The sequence below is a fragment of the Macaca thibetana genome, chromosome 14 (assembly GCF_024542745.1).
Source record: "Macaca thibetana thibetana isolate TM-01 chromosome 14, ASM2454274v1, whole genome shotgun sequence".
In the NCBI taxonomy this organism is placed as follows: Eukaryota; Metazoa; Chordata; class Mammalia; order Primates; family Cercopithecidae; genus Macaca; species Macaca thibetana.
The window spans coordinates 56,754,715-56,767,976 of record NC_065591.1 but is presented as its reverse complement, the minus strand read 5'-3'; the positions used below and the strand labels follow the sequence as shown (position 1 = coordinate 56,767,976).

The following is a 13,262-nucleotide window of genomic DNA, read 5'->3' as shown; positions in this document are numbered from 1 at the left end:
CGGAGCTACTTTGAGGGCTAGGCCAATGCAATTTGCTGATGGGTTAGATGAGCAGTGAGACACACAAAAGGGAAGTCTAGGACAGCATCAGGATATTTGGCCTGAGCACTGGTAGAATAGAGTCTGGGTTATAAATTTCAATATAAGAGTCATTAGTGGCATATAGAAATATTTAAAACCATGTGGCCAAATGAGATCCTCTAGAGCATAAGCGTAGCTAGAGAAGTCCAAGTGCTGGTATGTTCCAGTGTTTTGGGGTCTGGACAAGGAAGAAGAACTAGCCAAGGAGACCGACTGAGAACAGCATTTAGTGAGAAAAGAAGAAAATCATGAAGAGTGATGTCCTGAGACGCTCAAGAAACAGGGAGTGATCAACTGAGTCAAACCTGCCAACAACTGAGTAAGAGAAGGGCTGAGAAATTATTTGAAACATGGAGGTCACTGTGACCTGACGAAGAGAGGTTTTGGTAGAGAGGTAGGAAGGGACGTATGACTGGAAAAATTTAAGAAAAAGGGAGGAGAAGCAGTGGAGACAGAGAGTTCAGACAACTCTTTTAGAGTTTTCCTAAAAAAGGAACAAAGAAATGGGATGGTAGTTGGAGAAGAATATGGCGTAATAGAAGCTTCTCCTCTCCTCTCCTCTCCTCCCCTCCCCTCCCCTCTCCTCCTTCCTTCCTTCCTTCCTTCCTTCCTTCCTTCCTTCCTTCCCTCCTTCCTTCCCTCCTTCCTTTCTCTCTCTCCCTTCTCTCTCCCTCTCTCTCTCTTACAGGGTCTTGCTCTGTGGCTCAGGCTGGAGTACATAGCTCACTGTAACCCCAAAATCCTGAACTCAAGACATCTTCCCACTTTAGCCTCACAAATAGCTGGGATTACAGGCTCATGCCACCACGTCCAGCTAATTTTTTTTTTTTCCACAGATGGGGGTCTCACTGTGTTGCCCAGATAGGTCTTGAAATCCTGGCCTCCAGTGATCCTCCTGCCTTGGCCTCCCAAAGTGCTGGGACTGTGCAGGCGTGAACCACCATGCCAACTTTGCAACCGTAATTGGAATGATCCAGTAGAGAGGGAAAAGTTGTCAATGCAGACACAGAGGGCACAAATGCAGAAATAACATCTTTGAGCAGGCAATGAAGAGATGGGGACCCAATGCCCATCTAAAAGGGCTGGCCTTACACTAGCACCCTCTTTCCCATGTGCCTGCACTGGACGTCTGCTCTCACGGTCTCATCCCCATGTTGCTTTATGCTTCCACCTCCCCTGGCTTTTACCGCTGCATATTTTCTCCAACTCATTCCAAAGAGGGGAGAAAAGGTCAGAGTTTGTTCCCCTCCTGCTTCAAGCATCTGGATCCAGCCCTCTCCCCAAACCCATTGATCTACTTGATGACTACGTCCTATCAATTCTACTTCCTAACATCTCCCAGGTGTGTCCCCCTCCTCCCCATCCCTACTGCTACTGCTACTTCTTTGGTCTCTTTCTGCCTTCAGTCTTAAATCAGTTCTGGTTCATCCTCTCATCTTCTGACATCTTTCCAAAATGAAAAGCTGATCATGCTTGAAACTCCTCATATCTACAGAATAAAATGCAAATTCACTGGCATTGCTGACAAGGCCCCCCATGAGCTGGTCCCTGCCTATTTTCCCCTTCATCACCCCACATTGTTTTCCCTCCATATCAATCCTGTATCCCACCCTTAGGCACATCAAACTCTTAGCTTTTTCACACCCTACCCCCTTTCAGGTAGAGATGGCCTATGCAGAGGCCTCCACTGGGAAAACATCTACGATGGCATGTATAACACTGCATTGCACCAGACTGTTTCCTCTCCCTTACTAGACTATGAGTGAGCTCACCAGAAGGTGGTAACAGTATCTTGTTAATCTTGATATCCCCTGCAAAGTGCCTAGAACTTAAAAGGAATTATTATTTGTGTTGAGTGACTAAATGAATGAAAATGTAAATAGTTAAAAACCTAGGCCTCCTGTATGCCTGCTCAGGACATGACATTGTATCTGCAGACATCCCCGCCTCTCTCTTTGTGGTGTATGGGCTAAAGAACAACAGAGAAAGGTACACAAAGCACTCGGTGCAGTCCAGTATTGCCGCCAGTCCCCGAAGTCCTCTCCCACTAGGCGTGAAAGCTACACACTGGCTGGGTCCTGGTCCCATCACTTTCTGGGTGTGCTCATGGGCAAGCTCTCTAAGTTCTCTGTGCCTCAGGTTTTTTAACTATCAACATGGACAATACTTAGTCTGAGTATCCTCACATACTAGCTGTGTGGCTAAGATGATGCAAATCTCTAACAGTGTTTGAACACTATAAATCATTCCATAAAGGTAAAATAAATAATGTTTAAAAGTAAATACAAAGCAGCCATCAGACACCCAAGACCGCTGTTCTCTCTTATCATCTCTCTGTTATTCTACAATCCCAGAGTATGCCCCTGGGAGGCAGGCACTGTGGAACTGGGCACTTGTGCCATGGCCTTGTCAGCAGGCAGCCAGTTCTGCCGCTCAACACAGGCATGGATGCCAACACTGCAGCATGCGACATGCCAGAACCAACATTTTAAGGAGAGATGGAGTAAAATGAACAGATAAAAGAAAGCAGGGGAGAATGCAAAGAATATTTAAAAGAAACAGAGAACCATAAATGCGCGCGCGCACACACACACACACAAATATGTAAGACACATAATTAGGATGGAAAGAATATGAGCTACAGTATGGAAAGAGAAATAAATTTAAAGAAAAAGTACTGTGGGCCAGGCATGGTGGCTCATGCTTCTAATTCCAGCACTTCACTTGAGCCCAGGAGTTGGAGACCAGCCTAGCCAATATGGTAAAACTCCATTTCTACAAAAAAAAAAAAATTTTTTTTTAATTAGCTGGGTGTGATGACATGCCCCCGTGGTCCCAGCTACTCAAGAGGCTGAGGCAGGAGGATCCTTGAGCCCAGGAGGTCAAGGCGAAGTGAGTCATGGTTGCACCACTGCACTCTAGCCTGGGCAACAAAGTGAGATCCTGTCTCAAAAATTAAAAAAGAAACAAGAAAAGAAAAAGAATCATGTTATGTGTGCACATGCACATAGACAGAAAGTGAGAGTTAAAGTGCATAATATTCCCTCTGGTACTGTCTCATAGGAACACGCCCCAATCCCTGGGCTAGCGATACAGGCCCCTCTTCGGTAACACAAGAAGTATTTGTGCTAAGGAATGTCCCATGTATTGTCAGGTGCCCCGAGGAACTTTTTTGGAGGGAAGGCTGTCTTTAGTTCTTGATGAACTTGGCATGCTCCAAGTTGCTCTGCTTTTTCTGGTCATAGGGCTACTACATGTGTTAGTAACAAGAAGGGACCAAGCTGGAGCTAGTTGGGAAAAAGTCCTAGTAGTCCTGGAAACAGCCTGAGAGGTACCAGGATGTGTTATGAGTGCCATGAAGTGAGCCTGTCTGCAGGTGAAGGTTATACAGGGCTCAGTGTCCAAAATGCTTCCATCCCTACTAAGCAATGTCTTGCCTGCTTCAAATGAAACTGCCTGGAAGGTGGCCAGTCATTCAGCATTCTTGGGCTTCTCAACTAAGGACCCTGTTGGCTTAGCGGTATCACCATCCTCCTGCCACCCAGTGACTGCCCCAATTCTGGGGATGGCATTCTCACTGCGCTACCCCAAAGCCATACTCTGAGCGTGGAGGAGGAGAAAAAGGAGGAAGGGTACCTGAGTCAGCAAGTCCAAGAGTTTGTTCCCCAGCCTAGAGCAGAAGCTTGCCCAGTAACAAGACATAGACATCCCACTCCAGAAAAGTCCTGAGAAAAAGTCAAAGGACAGGGTGATACTCACAACTTGGCTTTCTTGCTCCCAAAAAAAAGCATCTCAAACAGTTGCGAGTCCCCAACAGGGTCCAGGACAGCCTCATCCCCCAACTGGGGCTATATCTAGGCCACCGTCTATAGAGATTCTCCAGGTCCCTACGGCTTGTCAGGGTAAGTGAGAGGTAGTGAGAGTCACAGCATAAATTGAGTTGCCTTTTCACCTCCAGAAAGCACATCTAAGAATCTACGGAAGCCGCGCCTGTCTGCCCCCAAGCTGATTTCTAAGAAAGCACCAAGTGGACTGCTGAGTTCTTCTCTGGAAGGGAATGACGAACCCTCTAAGTAGCAGCGGCAAGTGAAGACAGAGAGAATACTGACATTGCAGAAGCCCTCTCTGAGGTTACCGATCCCTGACAGGAACATCCCCAGTGCCTCAGTCCAGTAAAGACTGGGCTACTGTATAAAGCAGAGCCAGGCATTAGACAAAGCCAAGAGGGAGGCAAATCCAATTCCAGGAAACCATGCAAATGGCACTTGTGATGGTTTTAAAACGTGGTCCCCAAATTCTCTGACATGCCTCCTGTCAAAATAACCCCTCCTCTTAAACCTGGGCTCTGTGACTGCTTGATTGATAGCATACAATACAAGTGATGTGGTGCTACTTTTCAGGCCCAGGCCTAAAAAAATCAGCAGCTCCTAATTCCCGTCTCTCATGCTAGGAGCAAGCCCAGGCCATGTGGAAAGGGTACATATAGGTGTTCTGGCTGCCAGTCCCAGGTAAAGTCCCAGCAACAGCCAGCATCCCCCTGATGTGGGGTTAAGACATTGCCAGGTGATACCAGCCCCTAGCCATTGAGCCGCCCTTAGCCTTGAAGTCTTTTATTTATTTATTTATTTTTAGAGACAGTGTCCCACTCTGTTGCCAGACTACAGTGCAGTGGCAAGATCTCAGCTCTCTGAAGCCTCGAATTTTTGGGCTCAAGAGAGCCTCCCGCCTCAGCCTCATGAGTAGCTGGGACCACAGCTGCATTCCAGCACACTGGGCTAATTTTATTATTATTACTAGTTTTTATAGAGACAGGGTCTTGTTATGTTGCCCAGCCTGGTCTTGAACTCCTGGGCTCAAGTGATCCTTACACCTCAGCCTCCCAAAGTGCTGGGATTACAAACATGAGCCACTGTGCCCAGCCAGCCTTTAAGTCTCTTTAAGCCAAGGCAGACATCATGGAGCAGGGGCAAGCCACACCTGCAGTGCTGTCTGAATTCCTAATCCATGGAGTCTGGGAGCATAAGAACATGGTTGTTTTATGCCATTAAATTTTTTTTTGAGAGGGGTGGTTGGCAGTAGATGTCTGGAATACATTTTGGTACCTGCAAGAGAGATGCTACTGAAACAAAATCTTAAAACAGTGACTTTTGGGCTGTCGGTAGGGGCTTAATGGAAAGTAAGGAAATGTTATTAGAAGTTAGAGGAAAGGGAACCCTTATAGTGTTGAAAAGTCTGTCACCTGTGGTAACATAGATAACAGAAAATATAGCTAATAAATCTGATGAACTAGCTAAGGAGATTTGCAGGCAAAGTGCTGAAGGTGCCATCTGACTTGCTCCAGCTGCCTAGAGTAAAAAAGAGAAAACAGGTAAGCTAAGAAGGAGCTGTTTCGTTGTTAAAATTTAAAGGAATTACAAATGAGAAAGGGCTTGCTGGATCAAAAAATAAAACTGTTTTTCACTGACAGTCTCTCTGGACAGGAAAAAAATTCTCAAATTAAGAAATGGCTTCCAGGCCGGGCGCGGTGGCTCACGCCTGTAATCCCAGCACTTTGGGAGGCCGAGGCGGGTAGATCACGAGGTCGGGAGATCGAGACCATCCTGGCTAACGTGGTGAAACCCCGTCTCTACTAAAAATACAAAAAATTAGCCGGGCGAGGTGGCGGGCGCCTGTAGTCCCAGCTACTCGGAGGCTGAGGCAGGAGAATGGCGTAAACCCGGGAGGCGGAGCTTGCAGTGAGCTGAGATCCGGCCACTGCACTCCAGCCCGGGCTACAGAGCGAGACTCCGCCTCAAAAAAAAAAAAAAAAAAAAAAAAAAGAAATGGCTTCCGGATTGTGGTGGCTGGGCACAGTGGCTCACGCCTGTAATCCCAGCACTTTGGGAGGCCGAGGTGGGGGGATCACCTGAGGTCAGGAGTTTGAGACCTCCCAAAACCAACATGACCAATATGGAGAAAACCCCTCTCTACTAAAAACACAAAATTAGCCGGGCGTGGTGGTGCATGGCTGTAATCCCAACTACTTGGGAGGCGGAGGCAGGAGAATCGCTGGAATCTGGGAGGTAGAGGTTGCAGTCAGCCGAGATCACGCCATTGCACTCCAGCCTGGGTGACAGAGTGAGGTTCTGTCTCAAAAAAACAAACAAACAAAAAAAATTACTTAAAGTATTGCCTCATAGAACAGACAGACACACAAAAGGCCTCCTAAGTATCTTTTGATTGGGTCCTACAAATCCTCTCTGAAGACAATAAGGCTCCTAAGAATCTTAAAAACCTTTGTCCCATAACAATCTCACAAAAAATCCAAATCGAAGTAGAGAGGGGCTTATCTGTTCTTTTTTTGTTTGTTTGTTTTTGAAACAAGGTCTGGCTCCCAGGCTGGTGTGCAGTGGCTCCATCATGGCTCACTGCAACCCTGACATCCCAGGCTCAAGCGATCCTCCTACCTCAGCCTCCAGAGTAGCTGGCACTACAGGTGTGCATTACCATGCCTGATTAATTATTTTTTTGTAAAGATGGGGTCTCACTATGTCACCCAGGCTGGTCTCAAACTCTTGGGTGCAAGCAATCCTCCCACCTCGGCCTCCCAAAGTGTTGGCATTACAGGTATGAACTACTGCGCCTGGCCAAGGGGCTTATCTTGAAGTGATTTGTATGTGTGCTCTTTGCTATTATAATGGATTATAAAACGATTCGTAAGAAACCCATGAAGTTTTTTTTTGTTTTGTTTTGTTTTGTTTTTGAGATGGAGTTTCGTTCTTGTTGCCCAGGCTGGAGTGCAATGGCATGATCTCAGCTCACCGCAACCTCCGCCCATGGGTTCGAGCGATTCTCCTGCCTCAGCCTCCTGAGTAGCTGGGATTACAGGCACACGCCACCACGCCTGGCTAATTTTTATATTTTTAGTAGAGACGGCGTTTCTCCATGTTGGTCAGGCTGGTCTTGAACTCCTGACCTCAGGTGATCAGCCCCCTCCTCGGCCTCCCAAAGTGTTAGGATTACAGGCATCAGCCACTGCGCCCAGCCAACCCATGAAGTTTTTAAAGGAAGTATATCAGCTTGGAGTAAAATGGGCAGAGACAGTACAAAATGAAGAAAAGACTTTGGGCCCTTAACGTATTATGGGCATGAAGCAGATGGAGAAACTACTCACCTGCAATAATGAGCTACTTTTATGGAAAAGAAGAGTCAGAGGGCAGAATCAAAAGCTCAGAGCGTGCAGCTAGAGACAGGGTAAATGAACCAACACCTAGTCAAGGAATTAGCAATAGCTGTCCCACTGAATATAAGAAATACATCAAACCAGTGACTGCTGGGTGCCTCCTGTTTTCCCCTTTTTGAAAAGCATATTCAGTGGTTACCCTAGGCCTGTCCCACCAGCGTCTTTTGGGTAGCAGATATACATTCTCTTTAAGTTACAGGTCTTCACAGCAAGAGAAACAGTACTTAAGGAGTGGTACACAAGGAATGATCCTGCACCCCAAAAATCTCATCTACATCTGGACATGATTTTTTTTTTTTTTAAAGACAGGGTCTCAGTCTATTCCCACGCTGAAGTGCAGTACAATCTTGGCTCACTGCTACCTCCATCTCCTAGGCTCAAGAATCCTCCCACCTTAGTCTCTAGAGGAGCTGGGACTACAGGCATGCACCACCACACCCAGCCAACGTTTTTTATTTTTGGTGGAGAGGGGGTTTCACTATGTTGCTGCCCAGGCTGGTCTTGAATTCCCAGGCTCAAGTGATCCTCCCACCCCAACCTCCTGAATAGCTGGGACTATAGGTGTGTACCACCACATCCAGCTAATTTTTGTATTTTTTGTAGAGACAGGGTTTTTCCATGTTGCCCAGGCTGGTCTCAAACTCCTGGGCTCAAGCGATCTGCCTGCCTCAGCCTCCCCAAGTGCTGGGATTATAGGCGTGAGCCATTGCACCCAGCCCTATCTGGACCTGATTTTGGTGACAAGATTCCATTGTAACAGACTTCAAGCTGATGCCATGAATAAGATGAGATCTGAGATTTTAGGGGAGAGATTGAGTGTATTTTGCATCTGGGAAAGACGTGAATTGCTGTGATCAGAAGGCAGCCTGTATTTTTCAAAAATAGGTACTACAACCTATTCCATTCTACATATCTTCTTATGAAGAGATATTGATATTCCTCTCATCAGGTGGTAGAAATTATCTTCCGTTCTCTTGAATTTAGGCAGCCCTTTGTTACTGTCTTAACCAATATAGTACAATAGAAGATAAACTATCTGACTTTTGAGGCTAGGTAATTAAAATGCCATGCATTTTTGCCTTGTTCTCTTGGGATTCTCACTCTTGGAACCCAGATATCATGCTATGAAGGCATGTTGCCAAGCATGGAGGTGACATGCAGGTGTTCCCCAGCTTTAGTCCCAGCTGACCACCAGCATCAACTGTCACACATGTAAGCCTTCAGATGATTTCAGCCCCTAGCCATTGAGTCACCCACAACTTTCAAGCTACCCTAACTGATGCTGCAAAGAACAGACACAAGCTTTCCTTGCTGAGCCCTACCCAAATTGCAATTGGTAGACAAAATAAATATTATTTTAAGCCACTAAGTTTGGGGTCATTTGTTATGTAGCAATAAATAACCAGACCTGTACTGACAGCATCATGGTTGGATTCTAGGAAGCATCTTGAGTAACAGGGGCAGAGGTCACAGGTCCTCCTGAGGGGGGCCTGCCATGGCCAGGACAGGCCCTGCAGCAGTGTCTTTACCCACAGCTACTCAGGAGATTTTTCTTCTCTTTAAGCTCTTGGTTTCTCCCTGATGTAAGACACAGGGTCCAAACTTGTGCCTACACTGGCCATGGAACCTCAAGACATCTCTGGATTTCACCATATCACAAACTGAAGCCACTCTCTTTACAAAAACCTGCAAATATGAGTTGAAATTATGGCTCCACTGCCAATTAGCTGTGTGGGCTTACAGGTTCCTCATTTGTAATGTAAGTTAATGAGCCAGATATATCTCAAGATCCCTTCCAACTCTAACATCCCAACAGAGAATGTATCGGGCCTCCAAAGAGTTCCAACTGAGTAGGGGAAATAAGACCCACACAAACATCCACTTTATGAGATACTATACGATAAGTGCCATTTGGCTGTTTTGAACCAGAGATTCTGAGTGTATGCAGAGGAGAGAGGGATTTGTCTTAGTTGAGTGGTCTAGAAAAACACTGGGAGAGAGGTGAATAGTTGCATCCAGACTGGCAGAAATGTAAGGTTTGCACTAGAGGACAGTGAACTACTGGGCAGAAGGAAAGACCAGGGTCAGATCATGAAAATCCCTGCAAACCAGGCTAAGTTTGACTTTATCATGGACAGCAGTACTTTGGGGGCAGGAAGATCCCAGGAATGCTCATAGGAAGGGAATGTGGTGGGATAAAAAAATAACGGAAGGATCAAGAGAGGCAGGCTTGAGTTCCTCTTCCTACTAGTTTTGTATCCCTAAAGAGTACCTCCTCTTTTCTGTGCCTCAGTTTCTCAATCTGTAAATCAAATGGGTTAGACTGAAGAAGCTCTGAAGCCCCCTCTGCCTTTCTAAGATCTACAGATTACATGAAAACAGAGTCCAAAGCTAAGATGACCCATTAGGAAGGTACTATAAGGATTCAAGTAGCACAACAGCCTATGCTCTAAGAGGCTGCTCTCCCATCTAGTTGACTAATCGACAAATAGCTAATGGCTTCTATGTGCCAGGCATTGTTCCAGGCTCTAGGAACACAGAAAGACATCAAAGTCCTTGCCCTCGAGAATTCTATATTCTTACAGACACTCAGATTTTCAGCACCCACCACAAGCGAAGTTCTCAAACTCAAGGCTGATAAAGTCTGTTATTTCCAAGGTGCACTGACCCAGGTGCTGGAGTTTCATAGTGAAGAAGCTGTGGAGGAAATCAGCAGGTCTTCAGAGAAGAGCCCCTGCTGCCTGCCAGGTCTTACTGCACAAGTGAAATCTCCTGAGAGCAGTAAGTGACACAGTGCACCCTATCTACACAGCTGAATTAGCTCTAAACATAATACTTCCTTTTTTGCAAGTTACCAACCTGCTTCCAGTCCCGCCTCAGGTCATCAATACCAACACAGTAAAGGCTGACCTCTAGAATTCAGAAGAGGTTTGAGAATCCCACTCCTGACCCCCAGAGTGGGAGGCAGTCATATCTCGTGAGCTGAAGTGGGAACAGCCTGTGGGGAGAGTGTATCTGGCAGGTAAGGATGAACAGTATATTCATTCGGCCTCATCAACAAAAGCAAAGACAAGGAAACCTGCTCCAGGAGACCAAGACACAGCAAAGAACAAAACTGAGGCGGTCACATGAAAGGCTTAGATTTTCTCCTACACATTCCTGCCAAATCAAGACTAAGCTGCAAAGGAAAAGGAATACATTAGCAACACACCTGTGAAAACCTAGGGACTGGAATCCAGGGTCTTAAACCCAGACTGGCTTGGTGGCAGCACCAGGTGAAGTCTTATGCAAATTAAGGGTACAGTCCTTCAAATACACACCGTGACAGTTACACAGGGCCCCATCTGCCCACCCCCACCAGTTTTCCTTGCCCAGACCTCCCTCTTCCCCCAAAGCTGGACACAAATACCTCTTAGAACCACTGGGTTCCTCTGCCTTCATGTGGATGATGTGGAGGTCCCCAAAGTAGCCAGAGTGTCAAAAGCCCAGCTTTCCAAGGCCCCGACACCCCTCCCCTCCCCAGCTAAAGCTCTGGTCACACCGAGGAGGCTCCTCCTTGGACTCATGTGCTGGCAATTATAAAAGGGCCCCAGGTCACCACCAAACACCTATTGAAAGGTCAAACTAAGAAATTCAGGTGCCAAGATCATCAATCCAAGTTGTAAGTACCTTGGAGAAAGAGAATGGATCATCCCTCTTTGCCCTCCAGTGCCCAGCACAGAGCCTGGCACCCAGGAGAACCCTCTGAGTTCACTGACAATGCCTTCCTAAATGAACCGATGATTTACTGCCTTACTTAGCCCAAAGAACACACTCAGATGTGGCCAGGGGTGAAGGCAGCCAAAGAAACCACCAGATCACAATGTCTAAATAATACCTACACCCCAGGGGTAGTCTCTGAGAGAAGGGTGCTGCTAGCCACAGAGGCCTGCAACTTCACACCAAAAGCCAGACTCCCAGGAAAGAAGGGAGGGAGGGAAGAAGAGAAGCAGAAATGTGGTAGGAAGGAAGCAAAGACTTAGAAGGGAGACAGGAAAGGTACTTTTTTTAGGCACATCTGAGGCTCAGATATTTACAAACACCATCTAGCATGTTATGATGGCAAGCATGCTGAGAAGCTAAAGGAAGAGCAATTTCTGAAAACACTTAGAAGTAGGCAGGCATTTACTCCAAATAGAAACTGGAGCATCTGTCAGCAGTCTTGAGCTGGCTTTGAAACTTGATGTAAATACTGCCCCTCCCACCCCTCTACCCCATTCCTGCATGGTGGAAATTAGAAGGAAAAAAAATAATATTTAAAGGAGTTGAGGGTTGCTGGGAATGGTAATCTCCATGTCAGGTCCTAAATATATAATTGCTTTAAAATTATGAATAAAATGACACAATCACATATATTTGTTTCACTCCTACAGTAGTGTGATACTCTAAAAAATTGGAACCTTAGTTCCCAGCCCCATCTGCCAGCTCAATCATGGTAAGAATGCCACCAGGCCGACAAGAGCCCAGCAACGTGGTTCCCAGGAGCAGGCAATGGGACACAAGACTCTGAGACCTCGACCTGTTTCTGCGTTGGACACCGACATGTTCTGGAGGAGGTCAGTTTCTCCACCTGCTTTGCCCAAGAAGCTGTTCCTTGCCATTCCCAGCCTCACTCAGTACAGGGAAGCTGGTATGCCACCAAGCCCAGTCTAAATGAGAGGGATTGCCTGGGCAGGCGGTGTTCCTATCAGTCTTGCTGCTGCAAAACGAATAATCAGTTTGCTTAGCTAAGTCCCAGGGTCTTATGTACTTAACAAGTCAGAGTCCATCAAACCCTGTTTGGCATAGTCCATCCAGAATGTTTCTATTGGGACAAAGTCCTGTATGTATGGTGTGAGGAACCCCTGCCTCCTTCACGACAGTCACTCCCCAGGGGCTACATCCCGTGCACTATTCTACCAACTATATCTGGACTCCAGCTCTGAATGAACCAAACGTTTACCACCACCTCTGACCAGACCCTACTGGACCCAGCCTAGCAATGCACAGCCAGATATTCAGGAATGAACTAGCCCTGACCAAACCAAAGCTGAGCACCCTTCTCAGAGTTATCCATCCTAGAGGCAGAGGCCACAAAAGCCAAATCTGTCCACCTGACATTCAGCAGAAAGGGCTACGAAAGGTACACGGCTTTAATAAAAGAGACTAAAGGTTCTTTTAAGATATCAGTGTCCAGCCTTGGCCAAGACCAGAGAAGCCCTGGTGAGAGTATTGTGCATCTATCTGTGTATCTGTGAGTTCCAGAAGCTTTGATCTCATCCTCAAAAGGCGGTTAAAATGTATTGAGTAGCTTTATGTCAGCCATAATGCTAAGCATTGACATATATTATCTCATTTAGTCCTCACAGCAACTCTCTAAGATAACTACTATTATTATTTTATAGACGAAATAATGAAGATTTTAGAGGGCCCAGGGAAACATTCTGAGAGCTATTTGGTTAAGTGATTAGAACTTGGATTTGAACCAAATCCATGATTCCAAAATCCACGGTTTCTCTAAACTCTTATAAAAAGCCTAGGCTACTGCTTGGAATTTGTGCTAATATGCATAACTGCCTCTCTACCCTTAGTCCAATGTGGTCAGCCTCCCTCACTACAGTGCAGCTTAGCTCAGGCACAGGCCCCCAGCTCTCCCCACCATGGGAAAAGGTTACAGCCAGAAGAACATCAGCTGCTTCTTGCTGGCCCCATCCTTGGAATGCTAGGCACAAAGCAGAGCTTGTTTTAAGAGTTATTGTTTGCTATGTTACATGGAAACTTATAGAACTGGAAAATATCTTCTGCCTCATGGTCAGCATGAACTGGCCTAGACCAGTCACCTGGATGACTTGTCAGTCAAGATGATGACTACTTACATTTTGGAGGAATCCCACCCAGGACCTAGGTCCCTTGCTGCCATGCCCCACAAGTGCTTCCTTAC

At 46.4% G+C, this 13,262-nt stretch overlaps 2 protein-coding genes and 1 long non-coding RNA gene across 17 annotated transcripts in view; 1 reads left to right on the top strand and 2 right to left on the bottom strand.

Moving 5' to 3' along the window:
* AKIP1 (A-kinase interacting protein 1) overlaps positions 1–13,262 on the top strand; it is a 210,676-nt gene that overhangs the window by 36,710 nt on the left and 160,704 nt on the right. The window lies entirely within an intron of this gene.
* DENND2B (DENN domain containing 2B) overlaps positions 1–13,262 on the bottom strand; it is a 177,646-nt gene that overhangs the window by 43,418 nt on the left and 120,966 nt on the right. The gene's annotated exons all lie outside the window — the stretch shown is intronic.
* On the bottom strand, positions 717–13,258 carry LOC126935303 (uncharacterized). The gene is made up of 2 exons (XR_007719210.1): positions 2,244–13,258; positions 717–2,196 (listed from the first exon to the last, which is right to left on the bottom strand). It is a non-coding gene; the product is annotated as an uncharacterized LOC126935303 (long non-coding RNA).